Below are 6000 nucleotides of genomic sequence, written 5' to 3'. Positions count from 1 at the left end.
TTTAGTAAGAAATTAGGTAGGTACATGTTTTATTAAACCTTAAAATAAATATAACATATGGAACTATAAAATATTTGGAACTTGTTGACTATTATTTTTTAACATATTAAAAAAACTAACTGAACAGAAAATTGATTATTCAATGTTATTCTAATATTTGTAACCGCGATAGAAGTATGACAATAAATTGCCTATATTCCTTTAACATTGGAAAAATCACAAATTCATAAATTAATTTAATCTCCTTATATAAAAAAAATATGTTGCAATAGCGTGTATCGGTAGTCTGTATGACAAGATTAATCCGTCTATAAAAATATTTATCAATTTTACAATAACAATAATGTAATATAATTAACATCAATGTCACATACCATCTTGATTAAAGGTAATACCGGTTTGTCCATATGCAGCCAACCCGAAAATCGGCCTCTCTCTCTTGTAGTTTCCGTGGTGTAGCGGTTATCACATCTGCCTAACACGCAGAAGGCCCCCGGTTCGATCCCGGGCGGAAACATTTATTTTTAAAATTATATTTTTTTGGGTATTTTTGACCGATAAGTAAATTCGGATCTTAACTTACGCTATGTCTTTCACAGTTTCCGTGGTGTAGCGGTTATCACATCTGCCTAACACGCAGAAGGCCCCCGGTTCGATCCCGGGCGGTAACATTTTTTTTTAATTACTTTCACTAACTGTTGCGGCAAACTTAATTCGGGCCTTAATTTATGCCATCTGCTTTCAAGTTTCCGTGGTGTAGCGGTTATCACATCTGCCTAACACGCAGAAGGCCCCCGGTTCGATCCCGGGCGGAAACATATTTTTTTTGTAACCTAAATTTTCATTACAAAATTCTTGATTTTTCGTAAATATAGCTATTTATATCTTCGAGTTCTAGAGACATCACAATTTTTTTCTTTGACAATTGTCTTCTTTTTCAATCTTTTTCTTAAAAATAAATATCAAAAGTCTAACATAGTTAGATGTGGCCTGGAGTCTCGAGAGCGCTCTTTCGCGTCGATGAGTTCATATCAAGTTGATTTAACTACACGGTTCAATCGTTCCCTTTATTTCTTCTTATTATTTCTCATTTCATCAGCACTGTTTTTCAAAGCGCTATATATAGGTGTTCAGTTTTGAACTCTGTCCCTTTCATCATCGGTTTTGTTTTTATATAAAACAGCAAACTAATACGCAGTTCACGCAATGTCAACTGGTCATTGTCGCTCATACTCTTTTATAATTAACCTCGAATAGGTTTGGTCCCAGACTAGGTCGCGGACGCGTTACTGCTAAGATGAGAACTAAGATGGGATGTTTTATATAAGTTTCTCCAATACCACATCCTTCAAACCGAATGCGACCGAATGCAACCGAAACCGAATGCAATGCGAACAACGCTTAACACTATGGCTAACCTATTATAAAGCAGAAAAATAAATGACAGTAAAACTACGAGGGATTTTACAATTTTTTAACCGACAAGAGCCTCTACTTTTATTGAATAAGAATCGTTGCTACCCTTATCTTATAGGACTTATCTTTTTCATATAAGTACTCTACCTTACCTTAAAATACAGTGCTATAATAACAGTGAAACAACAAAAAGTTCTACCACCAAACTGTGAGCTAAATATCGCAAAATAACAATTGTATTCATTTATCGCGACCCCTCTAGCCAGCCGGACCCTTCCGCATCGCTGGATCTTCCATATTGTGCGTTTCTAAACTTTGAAAACGACACGCTCCGTCGATTATCATGTACAAAAATATATACTTTTTAGTACTTAAATATTGGTATAAATGGAGGAAAAATGAGACTAATTAAATAAAAAAGGCTCCGACTATGTTTATCTAGGTTACGACTATGTTATGTTTATCTATGACATGAGGCTCTTTAAAAAAGGTGCAAAAAGAGCTCTCATACAAAGCCGACGGTGCATTGGCAAACCCTCTGGTGTTGCAAGTGTCCATGGGCGGCGTTGACTACTTTCCATCAGGTAGCACGTCTGCCTTATCGTTAGGTTAAACAATAAAAAAAAGTAAATGCCTGTTACCTTTATATTACGTATAACAGTATCTAGTGATAAAAGCTTTGTTCAGGTTTAAAGGAAGTAGTTCATCAAAACACGAGACATTCTGACTTAGTAGGTAGGTACTCCAGATTCATTACGCATCCGCCAAGCGACCTCAAGTAGGAATAACTTTTTATTTGTGGTTGACTAAAGTCTAAAGGGAGACGTAAGCATTTATTATCGAGTGGACTGCATTACCCTTGCTATCTGAATTTCATTAATAAATTTCTAATACGTTTTTATCTCACATGTCTTAACGCCATTAGCGTCTGAAGAACTGATAAGTGCCTACTTATTTCCACATTTTTGGCCAATGACCACGAAAAACTTGTAAAAAGGCCTTCAAATAAAGCAGTTAACCTACTGACCCTACTGTTTACTAGTTAAGCCGCTATGACAGATGTTTTCACGGCAAAAATAGCCATAAAACACGCAAAAGGCACATAAATTGTCCCCAACACGTTTTAAAAGTCTGTCTCCCTGACCACAGCCTAACAATACCTTTCGCGGAAAGTGACAGCTAATTAAGCCAGACAGAATTCGTGAACGGAGTTTTTTAATCTGTGGCATGCCATGCTATCTTCAGAATGAACGACCTTGCGTGACAAATAATAGTTTTGCATTGCGATACGAAAATACATTACCTTAAAAGGGTGACATATCAAGTTTCCTACAGTACCTACCTGGTGAAAAGGCTTTTTAAATAGACTTTTTTTGAAATTTCAAGTTCTCACGCTTACATTCTGTGGTCGTAAAAACGGGATAACGATCTTTTGATTGTGTAAACGCTTGTTTTCCGCCAGCGTCGTAACTTCTACTTAAATGTTTTCCATGTAAGACATAAAGGTGAATGATAAGGAAGCACAGTGATTATGTAAAGTTATTAAAATGATGCGATGAGTAGGCTTAGAAAGTTTTAATTTAATGTCTCCAATGAGTGCTTTATTTGTAGCCATTGAAATGTTATTATCCTTCCTTTATCAGATCATCTCGATGATACCAAATTATTGTATTATCATGTACTTAATCAGTTTTACAAAGTTTAAAACTGGTACAATAAGGGCTAATATAAAATTGATCATATTGCTCCTAGATTTGTTGAGATACATATTTACTTTATTAGTTGAATCGATACGAGTAGGTACATGTGAGACTAAAAAAGCAGTTAAAAGAAATTAAAATTGTACTAGGAGCACATCAATGCATCGAATCAAAGTAAACACAACCATAAATTCATGCACACATTTATCTTTTATTATAGGCACGTTGTTGTAATATTTTCCGTTTCACTTAAAAATACACTAACATTTTCCCATGATTCCACTAATAAAAATAATTCGTATTACACACAAACATGCTCAACTGAATTTCATATCAGCAAGCCCACATCCCCTAGTGCTGTTTCCCTTACGGATAAAAAAGAATTGCCCGCCTATCGTAAAATCTCATAGGGGTGCAACGGTTGCAACTTACAGATATTTTGTACCGGTATTTTGATTTTTACCGTCCGACTTCACAGCCAGGGGTGGTATTGCGTTTGGTACAAGTTATAAGAACCGGTAAAATCAAAAAATATATGTAGTTATGTAATGAAAAGTGATGAACGGAAGACGATCCCTAGCACATGGTTTTCAAACAGATTTGACAACCGATTCTGTGTTCGTTACAGAGCCCAGAGAAATTTAAATAATAAAATTATTATATTACGCTTCTGAATAAATTCGTATAATAAGGATGATATATTGTATATATTACTGACTGCCTTATACAGACTTATGAGACAGCGAGGATACTGATAGCACACATGAAATTCTTAAATGAACCCTCACAAATCCCACATGTGCAATGTATGTCTTTTTAACACGTTTTATTAAAAAGACGTTTCACTTTCATTGTGAATTAACGCTTACGCTGATCCCTTGTAACTTAGAACCACTACATTTCTTAGCCGTAGAAAAGTAAAGTTTTACGTTTGCTTTCATTTTATATCCAACCAAAACCTTACTTCTAGGTATATACTTACACGTATACGAGTAGGTACGTAACAAAAACAGGTATTTCAATTTTAAAACGAATGTCGGTTTAAAAACTATAAAATACGTAGAGACTTGAAGGTGGTAGAACCCTTTATGGTTCAGCTCCGGCGGCACCACCGCCACACCTATTTCTACCTAATAACAGCAGTGTTAGGCGCTGCTGTGTTCCGGTTTGAAGGGTGTGGTAAGGGAGACAGACTTTTCCGAGGCGTTCCAGCTTAGTCCTCAGGGGTAGCGGCGCATCTGTGGCCGACCTTAGGTAGGAATAGCTAAACCTATCTGGGGTTGATTACAGATGTCCATGGGCGGCAGTAGCCACTTACCATCAGGTGGACTGCACGCTCGTCTGCTACTCCTATTCTATAAAAAAAAAAAGATGTGTTTAATTGTATAGTTATGAATATAGATTCGATATTGCTAATACTTAAGTTCTTGTTTAGATTAAAATCATACGTTTGGACTTTTGTTTGTGCTGCTTCTTGTCCACAGTGCAACACCTTCCCAAGTTGTTTATGAGTTGATTCTAAATAAACGCCATTTGAAATTGAATTTATTCCCGGAATACAACAACTATACAAAATGACGTCGTACAGCGCACAAAGCGATTGTTCATTAATGTACACAATAAGGCATTTCATAATACAACCTAAGGTACCTACTGCTTCACATGACAATATAACCAACATCAAACAACCTGTGAATGAAGTTCACAAGTACTTCACACATACAAAAAAACACCTATACCTATTCACACATAATATAATCACACATAAAAATGTTTTCAAGCTTTAGTTACCTTGTTGGGTTTTGGTAACTACGAGTACAAACAAAAACGCGTATTTGCTGAAGAGTAGGTATGTATCTGTTCTGTAATGCTATGTAGTTTGTAATTGTGTTGTGGTTGATATGTAGTCAGTACCGTTCACATTGTTGACTTCACTGGCTAAATGTAAATAATACTACTCACCTCTACACAAATCTGCATTCACACATTCACGTTGTGGTGTCATGGTGTTGGTTGCGTGGGAATAGGAACTAAGTTCGTACGCCTTATGTGCAACTCTATTCAGCTTTTCACATTCTAAAGTAGAACACAACTGTAACAACAATGCTGAATTGACTTCACACTAGAACAAACCTTCTAGCAGCTATAAATAAACACTTAGGTCCTCATTGGTATTAAGGTAGATAAATATTCTGGTTGTAATTTTATGGTCAACTAAGCTCTTACGAATCCAATTAAATATTTCATTTACACGAAGAATAACGGTAATTTCCCTGATAAATAACTATTTCAATGACTAGATAGGTATTATTGTAATATGCATATAATGGCTACCTACTCATAACACGCGGTTTTAATTTCTATATTGTCGATATTTCGACCGAGCGGCATAAATCGTTTTCACAACGAAAGAGTATCTCAGTAATCAACCCGAAGTAGAGTTGATGTTCTACTTAAGCACGGCCTATCTGAGACCATATTACTACCATTAAGCACAAAGTTGGAATATCCATGAAGCGTTTCTTCCTAACCGCAACGTTAAGACCACGAAATGATCTACCACTTTTACATGATAAATTATCGTGAGTACCCGTTACATAACAAAATCTCTCAATTCCGCAATAATTTTAGTCTAAAATCATGATAAATTAGTTTTACGCATACATCTAAATAATATGAGGAAATACACGAGATCCTTATCAACGTCACGAGTCTACAAGTCACATTATAATTGTGATAACTTAACGCTAACTTAACATACCGTGCTCCACGCATCTTAATTACTACATAACTTAGCAATACAATTATCCCAAATTCCTTAAGTTATGCTTTGTTAAATGGAACATCTTGAACTTACTTGAGTTAATTATTAGTAATGATCTAT

The 6000-nt window shown here is 35.6% G+C and overlaps 3 non-coding genes across 3 annotated transcripts; all 3 read left to right on the top strand.

The window, feature by feature from the left end:
* The first annotated feature begins 444 nt into the window (after positions 1-444).
* TRNAV-AAC (transfer RNA valine (anticodon AAC)) lies at positions 445-517 on the top strand. Its single transcript has one exon. It is a non-coding gene; the product is annotated as a tRNA-Val (tRNA).
* Positions 518-598: 81 nt separating this feature from the next.
* Positions 599-671, top strand: TRNAV-AAC (transfer RNA valine (anticodon AAC)). Its single transcript has one exon. It is a non-coding gene; the product is annotated as a tRNA-Val (tRNA).
* Positions 672-745: 74 nt separating this feature from the next.
* TRNAV-AAC (transfer RNA valine (anticodon AAC)) lies at positions 746-818 on the top strand. Its single transcript has one exon. It is a non-coding gene; the product is annotated as a tRNA-Val (tRNA).
* Positions 819-6000: the final 5182 nt, after the last annotated feature.

Source organism: Epargyreus clarus, unplaced genomic scaffold (genome assembly GCF_041222505.1).
Source record: "Epargyreus clarus isolate Ecla_fem2 unplaced genomic scaffold, WU_Ecla_fem_2.2 ptg000003l, whole genome shotgun sequence".
NCBI classification, from domain to species: Eukaryota; Metazoa; Arthropoda; class Insecta; order Lepidoptera; family Hesperiidae; genus Epargyreus; species Epargyreus clarus.
This window is presented reverse-complemented; position numbering and strand designations above follow the sequence as displayed.